Source organism: Nematostella vectensis, chromosome 8, assembly GCF_932526225.1.
Source record: "Nematostella vectensis chromosome 8, jaNemVect1.1, whole genome shotgun sequence".
NCBI classification, from domain to species: domain Eukaryota; kingdom Metazoa; phylum Cnidaria; class Anthozoa; order Actiniaria; family Edwardsiidae; genus Nematostella; species Nematostella vectensis.
In genome coordinates, this window is record NC_064041.1 from 2,876,312 (window position 1) to 2,892,214 (window position 15,903).

A 15,903-nucleotide genomic window follows, 5' to 3' on the forward strand; every position below is an offset into this window, starting at 1 on the left:
GAGACAATCACAAAGACACTTCACATTCTCATGGTGCATGCAAAGACAGACTTCTCTTGGCATTGAGGACTGCAGCAAAACATTAACTGGCCGCAGTGAACTAAATTTACTTAGACCTATCTTTATACTAGGATGCTCTGTCTGAAACAATCCAAATGTTTCTTTTAAAGACCATATCAAATGTCTCTTTTGAAGTTTGGATTTCTTGCCATCCTTTCTGACGATTACAAATTCACGCCATCCTGGGGCCTGACGGGAGATTGAGTCCAGAAAATAGAACTTCTATACGCTTTTAACTGTAAACTCATCGATTTTGTTGTTGCCTGAACTGCATGATTTCTGCTCTTTCAATGACACACCAGCAGATTTTGCAAGTTTTCAAACAACTGCACTTCTTTTTCTAGGGCTGTGTGGGAGATGTGGTGTCACCTTGTGAACTACTTTTCCTAATGCTTGGGGGTCTTGTAAGCAGCCTTGATGTCATTTAAATTATGCTGAACTGGAGTAGAAATTCCTTTGGCAGCTTGCTTTTTCAATAATTGATGTAACCTCACTCTTTCTCTGCCTTTGATTCTCTGCCTTCCGGCCTCCAGTGGACTCAAAGTCTTTTTTCGACTCTCGCATTTCCTTTGCCTATCTTTAGCTTTATACGCTGCAGGTTTAGCTGGATTTGCTCTAATTTTGTTCCTGTACTTTCGGTTTCTTTCTGCTCCACTTAGGGATTTTTTGAATGGATTCATTTTGAGTATTCCCCTGAGTACCATGCTCAGGTGCATGAGCAAAAGGTCAGAACTGCTGAACACAAATATGGCTGTCATTTATGATAACTAAATGCTCCAATTGTATCACATATTCTTAAGCTAAAGCAGTAAAAGTAAACAGAACGCCAAATTTTGGTTAAAAATCACATGCTGTAACGTCTGTGACATTCATTGTAACGTCTGTGACAACACTTAACAAAAGCTGCTGAATTAGTAATAAAAAAATCAAAAAAATAACTTTATAGTTAGCAAGCATGTTACCCAGGCTAGACACTTCTGCTGTGTTTTTTTTTTATGAAAAAGATTGAAAGTTCACAGGAATCGAGGTTTTATCTGAATGTAATAGAATATTGGTTGTTTTCATGTAACGTCTGTGACATTAATTGTCCTGTCTATTTTTCTGTCACCAAAAAGGAAATTTTGGGAATGTCTACTACTCATGTAATACATTAATGCTGATCCATTTATGTATTAAAGTAAAGCCAAATAAATTGTGTTAAAATACTTTTTTCATAAGGTTTAACATGGAAAATTGTGTCTGAATGTAACGTCCGTGATGGTGGAATTGCCCAGTTTTAGATTTTTCTTCTGCTTTATTTAACTTTCTAGTATGATAAAATTCTTGTCTTTTTGCAATTCTTTTTTGTGCATCTTGCTTAGATTCACATGATCTATTTATATGTTATTGCTTTCTTTGTTTATCTAATCTTCTTTCTTTACTATCACTTCCCTCACATAAACAGTTTAGCTTTCTTTTTAAGCCTCTAAGTGCATTTCTGTGTTCTGCATTTGCAATTGGTACTGCAGCTACATAATGCAAATTGTTAATATATCCCAAAAATATAGTCCTCATTCCTTGTGGTGACCCATCTGGTGTTGTAATAGTTGCTTGTGATGCATTTGGGTTAGAGTCGGTAATATGAATTATGAGATTGAAAGCATTAGCTACTGTTTGAATGATTATATTATCACACCAAGTGTGTGGTTTAGACATTTCTTGGATATAACTTTGCCAATTATTGTCAAAAATGCTTTCAACATAGAGCTCTGGGTGATCATTCAAATGTGCAATTCCTGCCAAACGAATGTCATAGTGCAAATCTGGTTTGCCAAACAATTGAAAACTAAAAGCTTGAAAGAAGCAGGCACCTGAACCACCAACATCCAATGGTTGTAGGCCAACAAGAGTCAGTTTTCTAGTTAATATTTGCCATGGAGAAGTCTTGGATTGAAGGATTGAAGGATCATCCCTCCACTCAAACTTTTATATTTCTTTGGAAGCATTTGATCAGTATTACTAAAGATACGTGTATGTCATATATTTTGCTTTTCCATTTGAAGCAGCATGCTGTTTCCTTCTAATCATTACACAAAATCTGCTAAAAAAACACTCCTTTCTGTAGATAAAATCAACAAAAAGTTGCTTGTAGTTTGTGATGAATAAGTAAATCGTAGAAGATTTCGGTATGGTTTTTCTGAGTGAGGCTTTACATTTGTGTCTCTGTCGTCTTTTGTTTAAAACGTGTATAAGTTTTTTCTTCCTATAGCGGGATGGTTCACGGTCTCTTTTGGCATTGTGTTGTTTTGACCTACAGTAGCAAGTTTTCGAACAGAACTTCTATATGATAACAAATCACAGGGATCCGTAGAAAAACTTTTATGTTCCAATTCATTATGGGTCTTAAATGTTACTATAGCTTCCAAAGTTGTGTATTCAGCACAAGTATCTAAGCTTATTTCGTTCTCGTCAACACTGTGCGAAGTACGAATTGCACGACTTTCGATTTCATGTACGCCGTCCAAACTGGGTTCATTGATCCCGCAAAGGAGATAATTTTTACCCAAACTGGGTTTATGAAAGCTCAAATAGAGATTCGAAGGTGATGAAAATGACTGCACACGTTTAGTAGCATGATGGAATGTGGTCCCGTAATTTCCTCCAATTTGACCTGTAAAAAAGCTTCCTAGAACACGAGAAAACCCTCGTGAAATTTTGCAAAGACTATGGCGATACATGCTATGGAAGCTGCGTAAGTTTTCGATACGATAGGAACGACAACACTCACCTTTCTTGATATAAATCTTGCTCTTTCTTCACCAAAAATCCTCCAACAAAAAGTTGAAATCTACGCTGACACAGCACGTTGTTGGAAAACTACTCGGACGCTATCGACAACTTGCGAAATTACTCGGGATTGCGAGGATTTCCATATATGGAATATTGACGAGTAGTAGTAGAGGTTCCATATATGGAGGACGAACATGCAATCGAGGCGAAAAACCATGGATCCAAAGATCCATCTACTAACTGGGCAGATATGACTGGGCAACGGGCAACACACAACCTGAATAGTGTTGCTGCATAACGGCAGCAATAAGTTGTCAGGAAATGTTCAACTATTCTTGTTTACATGAATGAAAGCTCAAAATAATACAGTAAAATAGCTCTCTAATGGTCTTCGTAACCAGAAAAAGTACGATGAACAATAGTTCAGCACAGAAAATATAGTATAATGAAAGAAACTCAACATATAAACAAGAAAGCCTATTTTCAACACAGGTATCCCGGAGTTGATGCAAAACCGGAAATAGTAATGCCTAATTATGCATAGAAACCGCTGAAATCTGAGCCTAAGTACACTCGCACGAGACATCGAACTCGTGAAACAATCTACGTTTAAAATATGGCTTTTATAACTGGAATACTACGGAAAAAACAAGGTTAATACTCAAAACTATCGGAACATAGGATGCCGGAAACACTGACAAAAGGTAAGGTCGGAATACTTTGCGATTAGCGCATGAAAATACGACAAAAGTATCTATGCAAAAACCTACGTGTGACCTGAGATCAATTATGCAAAATTACACAAACAATGCTCAACGATTATACGGTAAAACTCACAATGAGAACATAAAAGATTGATCCATCGGTACAATAGGAAATAACTCTAATTGAAACTTATGTCTTTAATTACAGAGCAATGGGAACAAGACGCAAAATGGAGAGTCTACCTATATACCGAGGTTGGGTTTTACAATTATGTTTTTCACATAACTGCACATGGAGAGTCTACCTATATACCGAGGTTGGGTTTTGCAATTATGTTTTTGACATAAGTGCGAAATTGAGAGTTCATCTTTTATAGTGGCGTCTGTACCATGAGGGTACAGATGTACCCTTTCTAGCCCAAACATTTATTCCATTTTAGATTGCAGAACATGTCTTAACGATTCAACTTTTTAAACTCTTTGTAAATACTCAAGTGCAGTAAACGCGCGCATATGTGAAAAACTGAAACTAAAGAAGCAGTGAAGTTTGTCCAATTTTCTCTTAGCACCTAATTATTGGACATATTTGGTTATCTTTGGACGCTACCCGTAGCTATATGCTTATTGCTTTTAAAGTCCAAGAATACAAAAAGAAAATATTAGGGTTTTTCCAAATTCTAGAATTGCAGTTGAGACCTAAAATTACAATATATTAACTCGCGAAAAAAAATTAATATATACTTCAAAGAGGCAAAGCGCATAGCCTGTGTAGAAACGATGGTGTCAAAATCAATTTGATTGGCCGAAAGAAAGCAGACCTTTATCAGTAACACACTGTTATCATTAGCACTAGGCTGTTTATCAAACAACGAAAGGGATTATTGGTGGTGGTGGGAGCCAGATTCCTGGTGGTGTCGATTGAGTTTGTGCATATTTTTTTCAAAGTGTTTTTAAAGTGTATAAAATTCTTACCAACTGCTATCCCTTAAGAGGTGTTTAAGGATTTCCCAATTCTGCTATCTTTTAGAGGAATCACGTCAAGGGTGGCCCTCTAATCTCCCAAAACGCATTTTACAGAGTCTAAACCACAAGTCAACTGATCGGTTAATACTTCCGGTTTTATTGTCCGTAACGATACAGCATCCATCAGTCAATTAAAACGGGCATTGTTCAAGCGATGCTAAATAGAAATGTCAACCAAATGGCTTGACAGTTTACAGAAGAAACCACATCTATCTGATTGTGCGCAAATTATATCCAACCTCCTTAAATCGGTAAACTCTCAACAAGTTAAGTAAAAAATATAATTGCAAAATCAAACCTTCGCATATAGGTTGAACTCTACATTTCGCACTTATGTAAAAAAACATAATTGCAAAAACCAACCTCGGTATATAGGTAAACATACCATTTTGCAATTATGTCAAAAAGATAATTGCAAAACCCAACCTCGGCATATAGGTAGACTCTCCATTTTGCAGTTATGTCAAAAACATAATTGCAAAAACCAACCTTGGTATATAGGTGAACCTTCCATTTTGCAGTTATGACACATAATTGCAAAAACCAACCTCGGTATATAGGTAAACCTTTCATTTTGCAATTATGTCAAAAACGTAATTGCAAAAAACCAACCTCGGCATAAGGGTAAACCTTCAATTTTGCAGTTATGTCAAAAACATAATTGCAAAAACCAACCTCGGTACATAGGTAAACCTTCCATTTTGCAGTTATGTCAAAAACATAATTGCAAAACCCAACCTCGGTACATAGGTAAAACTTCCATTTTGCAGTTATGTCAAAAACATAATTGCAAAAACCGCCCTCGGTATATAAGTGTTCTGTATATTTTGCAATATTTTTTTCCTGAGAAACATAATTGCAAAATGCTATGATCCTCTATAGAAGAAGTTAACTGCGAAATACAGTCATTAAAAGTAAAGAATCTCGTAAAACAATAAACTAAAGAGTCCTCATAGAAATTGTTCTCATCAAATCCCAGCCTTGCTTTTGAGATAGGAAAGGTTAGACCTAAGCAAGTAAATAGTAGGACAGACAGGCTATAAACACCGTCTGTCTGCCTGAATTTAGAATACATACGCTAACCTCAAAGCCAACCTCAATACATGCCTTTGAGCGACTTCAAACAGATGCAACCAAACTCATTTACAATCATCAAAAGCTGAAATAGTCCCTCTGCTTACTTTCAAGAAGTAGTAGTAGTTTTACAACAACAAAGAAATCTGTCTTTGAGAATGGTGATTTTGGAGAGGGGGTTGATAGCGAGTTAGGCCAAAAGGGGCCCATAGGTTCTCCCTCGGCTTTGGGGAGTGAGTTGATAGCGAGTTAGGCCAAGGGGGTCCCATAGCAAGAGTCCCCCTTTAGTATAAACAAATGGTGCTTGAATATTCTCCAAAGCATAGTTTCTAATTTCTGGTCTGGATTAGCTGTGCCTTGGCAAGAAGAGCGGAGTGATCCCATACGTGGGAGGGGATGGTAGTTGTTTCAGGGGGAGAGTCTCCTGTAAAGCATGCCTGGTCAGGGCTAGAGAAAAATATGGCGGACACTACACAGGTTTCGAAAAATACAAAGGGAGGAGCTTTCTCTTTACAGTAGTTGTTTCTTCGATTTTATTATATTCTCTTGAAACAATGTGTGTACTCCAGGACCCACGTCCTTGCACTTCGGTTGTTAGCACCGAAACAAAGGCCGCAAAACTGATAACAAGCATTAGTTTCAAGCTTCGGATAAGTAAACATTTAGTGAGACGTCAAAGTTCCCATGTGCAGATAAAATTGTAGAAAACGTTCTTGGGCTTTGGATTAAAAAAATCATTAGCCTACGGCACCAAATACGGGCTTGGTGTACTTTGCACCTTCAAAACCGGAGAGAAAGTACAAATAGGATGGATACCAGAAAGTCCAGAGAACAAAAACCAAGTGAAACTGGAAAGTCTTCTCAACTTACCCAATTTTCAAGTCAGATTGGACAGGGCATCATTAAAGCAGTTGACAGAGTCATTTACTAAGGTAGCAATAGCAATTATGTGTGAGGTAATTAATTGATTTGCCAATTACTTAATTAGATACTTAATCCAACTTATAAACTTATGATATCAGTTTTTGAACAATGTGCATTAATGGTCACATGAATAGTTTTGTTCAAGTTTAGTTAAGTATGTATTTTGATCACTGAGTAACAGCACCACATTTTGCCTAAAAAGGTGCTCAACCAATTTAAACGAAAATAACAATGTCTTGTTTTCTAACAAGGTAGAATTAATTGGTTGAATAAATGCAATTGCCTAATAAATAACTGTAAATACAAAATAATTTGTGAATAATATGGCATAGGCTAGACTGTTTTATTTATACTCTCACTCACTCACTCTTTTTATTTATACACTCGCTCACAATATTGTTTTTTTCTAAAGTCGCCTTAAGTCGCCCAAAGTCAATAACTTATCTTTGCTAAAGTCACTCAAAGTCACGTCTTGTAACCTTAGGTTTTGCCTATAGTTGCTGAGAGCTGTCCAAAGAATCAGTGATTATAGGGCCCGGAGGAGGCCTAATGAATACCATCACGTAAGTCACATATGCACAAATGTAATCAAGGCTTTTTAGTGAAATATAAAGTAACTTGGCTATTCATGAAAGCTTACGCAGCAACTCGGTTTGATTAGAGAAAAAGGTTGACTTAATATGACAAAACGATGTATCTGAGCTATAAGCTGCTTGAGTAGCGTTTACTATTCAATTGTATTATAAAAACTGCGATATATTCATTTTTGCTCACTGCAAGCGGCCATTGAATGCATTTTTCTCTGTTTTTCCATGAATATTGCATAACCTTTTTATCAAGATATTTTCCGCTTTGAAATTTAACGCAACATTAATCTAAATTAAAATACCATCACGTGAGCCACATATGCACAAATGTGAACACCTTTTTAGTGAAATATAAATTAACTTGGTTATTTACGTAGTTTACTTAGCGACTTGGTTTGATTAGTGAAAGGGTTGACAAAACAATGTATCCGCGCCATAAGCCGCTTGAGTGGCATTTACCATACCTTTTTGTGTTGACTGATAGGTGTAGTTTTAGGGGGATCTAGGTGTCTTTAGAATGTTTTTTAATGATCTAAAGATATGTCAATTTTACTGCCATGTAATTAGAAATTGTTTTGGCCCCTCGAAATGGATCAAGCAAGCACTCATTCAATAATATCAAAAATGCAGTATGAGAGTTGACAAAATACCAAAACTTGGTGTGAAAAAGGCTGTCAAAGTTCAAGATGTCTTATTTAATGAGATTGCTTTTACAAAAGTCTAATGGTCAATTTTTATTTTCCTTCATATTAGTTCCGCTATGTATATTTTTTATCTAAACACCATTCTAACAAGCTTTGACTGTGAAGAATCTATCAAAGATGTAACAGCATTCGAAAGATTTAGATGGCATACTGTAGTTTTCATGTACCGCAACTGATTATTCAGAAGAATTTGTTGAAACTAAACTCCAAAAATATACCTCCTGTCATGCATTACATATTAGTGCGCCCACCCTTTGGCCTGTTGGTTTTAGAAACCCTGGATCCACCCATACTGGCTACTCAAAAATGAATGCAATGGAGGCAAATCCTAAATTATTACTTAAAAGTGCTTAATTCCAATTTCTAATTTCAAACCAAACCATGTTCATTGACCTATGTTAGGGTTAGAGATAATTAAATATAACAAAAAGTCAATGGGGAGAGGCAAAAGGGAGAAATGTATGAATGTATTTGAAAAAAAAATGTGACTCTACTTTAAAAATATATAACAATAATATGCAATAATAGCTTAAAATGAGCACTTTCCTAATATTTCCCCTTTCTCTTTACCTTAGGTTTGATATAAAACTGTTTTCTTTTCAGATGTATTATTGAAAAAGCACAAGTTTGATGTTGTTGCTTTATATAATTTAAGTACCTTGCTCTAATGAAAAACCCTTCCGTTGATAGAAGTTTCATTAATGTACACTTGTATCAAAGTTACATTTTGACAAGCTTTGCCCTTGCAAAGAAACAAATGATGGATGAAACAGCATTCCAAAGTTAGAATGATATAGCCACATACACTTCAGGTGCCATATGGAAGATTCATCTATCACTTATTACTGGTGATACTCCATTACCAAGGAAATTAAAATCCACAAATATACCTCCAGTCATGCTATACATTGGTGCACCCACCCTGTAGGATGGTGGCCTACAGTTTCTTTTATAAAAACCATGGGTCTACATATGCTAATGCTACTCCAAAATTAAATGCAATGGAAAGGATAAAAAATTGACTGAAAATGTCGCATTTCAAACATATTACCTATTTTAATTTATTAAGGGTGCAGAGAGGAAACAGCAAATAATATCAATTGCGTACAAACATAGCCAAGAGAGGGAGAGGGAGAGAAGGAGGGGGAGGGGGGGGGGGGAGAGAAGGAACAGTAATGCAACAGCTTGATTGAGCACTCTCCCGACAATCCCCTTTCCTCATTATCTTTAGGTTGATAGAAAAAATGTTTATCATTAAGAGCAAGTATGTTGCTCTAAAAAAAGCCTATCATACTTATACTGCTGTATAAAAGTAAGAAATCCCCTACTATATTATCTTTAAGACATTTGCCTATTTTCATATGCCTCCCAGCCTCCAGCATCAATCATGGCCCTCAGATAGTCCTTGTTTGGTTTTACCTTTAAAAAAGTTATATTTTTATTTTCATCATTCCATTTATAACCTTACTAACTTTCCACAACTATTTGAATGATAAATAAATAAACACAATTGATAGTATGAAAGATGCAGACAATATAAGCTTAAGGAAAAAATAAAATAAACACAATTGATAGTATGCAAGATGCAGACATTATAAGCTTTAGGAAAAAAATATAGGTAATAGGGGTTTCATTTTGGGTTTTATTTTAGATGAGAAAATTCTCTTGTAACTGCAAAGCTAATGTAGATATGATAATGTTGAAAAAGTTGCTGTATCTTGATACCATGCAAGATTTGTTGGGATTAATTGATGAACACCGGCTTTTTGGAGGCGATCTTTCACAGGGAACCCTTAACACCACAGGAAACCCGTAAGAACGTCAAGGAAGTATACTAGCTTTTGCTATCAGAAACTTGTATCAAATTCCGGATATCACTTGGAGGTATGATAATATTATTGAGGTATACAGTGAACATGAACTCTATGCAACCTAAAACAGTTTGTAATCAATTTGCCTTAATAAAATAGGCGTGTGAGTTTGCTTCTAAGTTTTTTTTTATATCACAAATAATGCTGAATGAAATCTATTAGTTTTTTTTAGAGATGCTGACGCTCCTGACAACTAGGGATGAGTAAAATCTACCTAGTTTGTCTGTAGAGGTCCTGACATCCCTGACACTTCTGACAACTAGGGATGAGTAAAATCTACCTAGTTTGTCTGTAGAGGTCCTGACATCCCTGACACTTCTGACAACTAGGGATGAGTAAAATCTACCTAGTTTGTCTGTAGAAGTCCTGACACCCCTGACACTCCTGACAACTAGGCTCAATAAAATCTACCTAGTTTGTCTGTAGAAGTCCTGACACTCCTGACAACTAGGCTCAATAAAAGCTACCTAGTTTGTCTGTAGAGGTCCTGACACCCCTGACAACTAGGCTCAATAAAATCTACCTAGTTTGTCTGTAGAGGTCCTGACACCCCTGACAACTAGGCTCAATAAAATCTACCTAGTTTGTCTGTAGAGGTCCTGACACCCCTGACAACTAGGCTCAATAAAAGCTACCTAGTTTGCCTGTAGAGGTCCTGACACCCCTGACACTCCTGACAACAGGGATAAGTAAAATCTACCTAGTTTGTCTGTAGAGGTCCTGACATCCCTGACACCATCCTGTAAAAGAATGCAATGAGGTGTTGTCAGTAGTGGCTGGTAGCGCTTGTTAACATACAAAGTTGCTAAAAAGAAGATACTTCAAGGCAACTGCCTCTTCATCAGTGTGTACTTGAAACTCATTTAGCATCGAAAATCTAGAATCATACAATGACACTCACAACTAATAAAAGTACCAAGTTATTCTCAGGAACTAGTTCGCAGAGGTCGGCATAACAATACGAGACCTCTCTACTTCGCTACAACCCCAGTGGTGTAGCCAGGATTTTCAACGGTTTGGGGCCCAAAAGGCCTTCTCAAGGCATTTTCTCCTGTATTTTAGATAATGTCTCATACATTTACTGTATTTTTGGCTGCTACAAGGGGGGATGAGCTGGCCCCCTGGGCCACCCCCTGAACCCCCTCCCTCTCCGCCATTTTGATTAATTGTTATTCAAAGGTTAAAAATTATCCGGTGAAATGTGCTTATCAAAATATATTTTGTTGTTAAAGTCCATACTAAAAGCACTCTCACCGTAAATTATGTGGGAATATGTTCACTTCCAGGCAGCATTCTCACTTCCGGTTCTCACTCTAGAGGCCTGTTTCGGTTTTTCCTTGTCATCTTTTGTTCATAAACTAGTTCAATAACCTTGACATTTGGTACAGGTATTTACTTTGACCCAGTCCTACAATTAGATGCTGCTTGTTACCAAGCTGCATCCCCAGGGGGGAGAGTAGTAACATATCGTTACACTATATAAACATGTAATAAGTATCGTTTAGCTGTTTTTCGTTTCTTTTAATGCATTACTGTTAGAGAAATCACTGTTTTTTGAAAATGACAGAATTGCCCCTCCCTCCCCCCCTGAGTCACAGATTTTTGGCACCCCCCTGAAAAAGTTACTTGACCTAAGGAACATATGTGCCAAGTTTGGTGCTTCTACTAAAATTGAACAAAACAGCCATTTTTTTAGCGCTAAGCCACCCTACTAATTATTGTGTTTGTGTGGGGGAGGGGGGGTGGAATTAGACATGCCCATAAAGGGTCAGGAGAACAGTCGATTTCAAGCCCATTTCTCAGGGGTGTAAATAATATTGTATAGGGGGTCTGGGAGCATACCCCTCTGTGAATATTTTGCCATTCTCAAATATATGAAATGCTAATTATTGTTCAAACCTTTAATAGAAAACAGCATCATAAGCTCCTTTCAAACTGAAATATTATTTAAACATCTTTTCATACCACCAATGTGAAAAGTTATCAGGGGGGACATTGACATGAATCGGCATTTGTAAATGCAGTACCATATCATCACTGCAAACCTACTATCCTAAGTTGAGTAAGTTAAGATATGAAATGAGAGATGTGACTGTTAGACAGTAAGCATGCAACTGATACCATACATAGAGTAAAGGGGGGGGGGGAATAGATTCGCGGATCGGCGGATTCGGCCCCAAAATGCTCATGGATTATGGATTTAGATGATTATTTCAGCGGATTGGCGGATTTTGGAAATACGGCGGATCACGGATCTGTTGACAATTTGGGCAAGGATTTCGGATTTTGACTTGCTTTGACAGTCGAATTTCGGATTTTTAATGAACTTCAATCAACGCTATTGTTTATCCGTCAAACCATGCGGATCTAAAAATATCTGCGGATCCACGGATTTGCCCCGAAAATGTTGCGGATCGGCGGATTTACATACCCCTATTCACCCCCCCCCCCCCCCAGTAAATGACTGCCACCAAGGAGGAGGGTGGGCGCAAAAATGAAAAACGTTCCTCAACAAGACTTCTGCCAACTGACCGAAAAGAAACTTTGAGTGCATTAAATACACCGAGAACATAGTTAAGCATCTTAAATCCCCCCATACATTCCTTAACTATTGACAGTAGCCTTGGGCTACGTGTGACAAAACGGGATTTTAATATTTACAGAGTAATTACACATTTCAGAATTACTTACAACACCAAACACGACATTGGAATGATTTTCATACCTTTCAAAAACTAATTACTGGAAACTCTTGCCATTTTCGATTCGGCTCCTTTTCATTTGGAGACGAATTTTGCAGCTTTTCACGCCGTTGTTCTGTAGTTTCTTTTGCCTTTTCGTTAAAATTTTCGCAGAACCCTGAAAAACCTTCCCTTTTTTGGATAGATTGATTTGTACACTCGAAAACAGCGCAAATATATGACATTTTAACAGGTGCACGGCACTTGAATTGCACTTGTTGTACGAAATGTAGACAACCATCTTCTTCGCGTGTCTGTTTTGACCACCACTTCAACTTTGGCATATCTAATGAGGCAGATGTGACCTCATTTGCAATCCAAGAATTGTCAGGGTGTCAGGACCTGACACACGAAGCCACGGGAATTTCGTTCCCTAAATCGTGCACCATATGGAAGAGTAAGGATAACACAGCTGTGGTCTTATCATTGTCCATCTATTTCCTATATATATTCTTTTATAAAGGGTGTAATAGTATAGTTATCTTTTTTTTTTGTTGTTGATGATATGAATGGGAAAAAATCTCTTTTGGACCTAGTAAATGAATAAATAATTCTGTAAGATACGTATTCAGCGTAACTCGCTGAATTTGGTATGTATGGCCACAGGTAGCCCAGGCTCTGTCAATGAGTAATTTGAACCCGCCGGCTCATTGACCGTTAATAGAGAGATCATATGGAGTTGTTACTTTTTTAATAGACGGCATCAAGTACTCTATCACATTGGATTGGATTTATTACATTTTTATGGAGGAATACTACTTGCATAAAGTAACAGCTATATGTTCTCTCTATTAACGGTCAATGAGGTCGGTTCAAATTATTCATTGACAGAGCCTGGGCTAACTGTGATGTAACCACGATTTAAAACATCAGGTTTGGCAGGAAGGCTGGAGTGGAGTGGAGTGGAGTGGAGTTGGGGATCCTACTTTTTAAATGTTCTTCACTGACAGTACCCCAGGTAGCTTGTTAACATATTTTTCTGGGGGTCAGACAAGTTTATACGGAATAATTACTTTTTTCATCTTCATTGTTGTCTATTATTATAATTATTGTTGTTGTTCTTATTGTTGATGTTATTATATGTGAACAATGAATTCAAAATCTAGTGTCATTCCATAATGACAAACCCAAACCCAAAAACAACCATACACACTCTACATGTTAAAATAAATCTTAGCTTGTTAGAACCTCTCTAAAACTGGGGCATAATGTTGCATATCTAACAGAATTCCAGGGTCCAATGCCCCTGTAGAATAGGAAACCAAGCAAATAATAACAACAATTTAGTACGCATTATCACACCCCTTGCTGATATAGTGTCCATAATATAACACCCCCTTGCTGATTAAGTACGCATTATTACACCCCTTGCTGATTTAGTGTCCATAATTAAACACCCCCTTGCTGATTTAGTGTCCATAATATAACACCCAATTGCTAATTTAGTTTCCATTATATAACACCCCCTTGCTGATTTAGTGTCCATAATATAACACCCCTTGCTGATTTAGTGTTTATAATATAACACCCAATTGCTGATTTAGTGTCCATAATATAACACCCAATTGCTGATTTAGTGTCCATAATATAACACCCAATTGCTGATTTAGTGTCCATAATATAACACCCCCTTGCTGATTTAGTGTCCATAATATAACACCCCTTGCTGATTTAGTGTCCATAATATAACACCCAATTGCTGATTTAGTGTCCATAATATAACACCCCCTTACTGATATAGTGTCCATAATATAACACCCCATTACTGGTATAGTGTCCATAATATAACACCCAATTGCTGATTTAGTACGCATTATTACACCCCTTGCTGATATAGTGCCCATAATATAACACCCCCTTGCTGATTTAGTGTCCATAATATAACACCCCTTGCTGATTTAGTATGCATTATTACACCCCTTGCTGATTTAGTGTCCATAATATAACACCCCCTTGCTGATTTAGTGTCCATAATATAACACCCAATTGCTGATTTAGTGTCCATAATATAACACCCAATTGCTCATATAGTGCCCATAATATAACACCTTCTTGCTGATTTAGTGTCCATAATATAACAACACCCCCTTGTGATTTAGTGTCCATAATATAACACCCAATTGCTGATTTAGTGTCCATAATATAACACCCCCTTGCTGATATAGTGTCCATAAAATAACACCCAATTGCTGATTTAGTGTCCATAATATAACACCCAATTGCTGATTTAGTGTCCATAATATAACACCCCCTTGCTGATTTAGTGTCCATAATATAACACCCCTTGCTGATTTAGTGTCCATAATATAACACCCCTTGCTGATTTAGTGTTTATAATATAACACCCAATTGCTGATTTAGTGTCCATAATATAACACCCAATTGCTGATTTAGTGTCCATAATATAACACCCAATTGCTGATTTAGTGTCCATAATATAACACCCCTTTGCTGATTTAGTGTCCATAATATAACACCCCCTTGCTGATTTAGTGTCTATAATATAACACCCAATTGCTGATTTAGTGTCCATAATATAACACCCAATTGCTGATATAGTGTCCATAATATAACACCCCCTTGCTGATTTAGTGTCCATAATATAACACCTTGCTGATTTAGTGCCCATAATATAACACCCCCTTGCTGATTTAGTGTCCATAATATAACACCCCTTTGCTGATTTAGTGTCCATAATATAACACCCCCTTGCTGATTTAGTGTCCATAATATAGCACCCCTTTGCTGATTTAGTGTCCATAATATAACACCCCATTGCTGATTTAGTGCCCATAATATAACACCCCTTGCTGATTTAGTGTTCATAATATAACACCCAATTGCTGATTTAGTGTCCATAATATAACACCCCCTTGCTGATTAAGTACGCATTTTTACACCCCTTGCTGATTTAGTGTCCATAATTAAACACCCCCTTGCTGATTTAGTGTCCATAATATAACACCCAATTGCTGATTTAGTGTCCATAATATAACACCCCCTTGCTGATTTAGTGTCCATAATATAACACCCCTTGCTGATTTAGTGTTTATAATATAACACCCAATTGCTGATTTAGTGTCCATAATATAACACCCAATTGCTGATTTAGTGTCCATAATATAACACCCAATTGCTGATTTAGTGTCCATAATATAACACCCCCTTGCTGATTTAGTGTCCATAATATAACACCCCTTGCTGATTTAGTGTCCATAATATAACACCCAATTGCTGATTTAGTGTCCATAATATAACACCCCCTTACTGATATAGTGTCCATAATATAACACCCCATTACTGGTATAGTGTCCATAATATAACACCCAATTGCTGATTTAGTACGCATTATTACACCCCTTGCTGATATAGTGCCCATAATATAACACCCCCTTGCTGATTTAGTGTCCATAATATAACACCCCTTGCTGATTTAGTATGCATTA

The 15,903-nt window shown here is 37.0% G+C and overlaps 1 protein-coding gene and 3 long non-coding RNA genes across 6 annotated transcripts in view; 2 read left to right on the top strand and 2 right to left on the bottom strand.

Annotated features, from left to right (window-relative positions):
• Positions 1 to 3,249, bottom strand: part of LOC116610316 — a 34,697-nt gene extending 31,448 nt beyond the window's left edge. Inside the window, exon 1 of one of the 2 annotated variants that reach the window (XM_048731686.1) lies at positions 2,828 to 3,249. The gene's annotated coding sequence lies outside the window, so the exon portion shown is untranslated. The remainder of the gene's footprint in view (positions 1 to 2,827) is intronic. The other variant, XM_048731691.1, reaches the window with a different exon arrangement.
• Positions 3,250 to 3,321: 72 nt separating this feature from the next.
• On the top strand, positions 3,322 to 8,058 carry LOC116610318. Of its 2 annotated transcripts, none has more exons than XR_007312609.1 (2): positions 3,322 to 3,533; positions 6,200 to 8,058. It is a non-coding gene; the product is annotated as an uncharacterized LOC116610318 (long non-coding RNA). The 2 variants fall into 2 exon arrangements; XR_004293308.2 differs by lacking the exon at positions 6,200 to 8,058 and adding an exon at positions 3,742 to 5,511.
• A 1,432-nt stretch (positions 8,059 to 9,490) lies between these two features.
• On the bottom strand, positions 9,491 to 10,438 carry LOC125570255. The gene is made up of 2 exons (XR_007312611.1): positions 10,184 to 10,438; positions 9,491 to 10,127 (listed from the first exon to the last, which is right to left on the bottom strand). It is a non-coding gene; the product is annotated as an uncharacterized LOC125570255 (long non-coding RNA).
• Positions 9,585 to 13,592, top strand: LOC125570256. The gene is made up of 2 exons (XR_007312612.1): positions 9,585 to 9,947; positions 10,434 to 13,592. It is a non-coding gene; the product is annotated as an uncharacterized LOC125570256 (long non-coding RNA).
• The last annotated feature ends 2,311 nt before the right edge of the window (positions 13,593 to 15,903 follow it).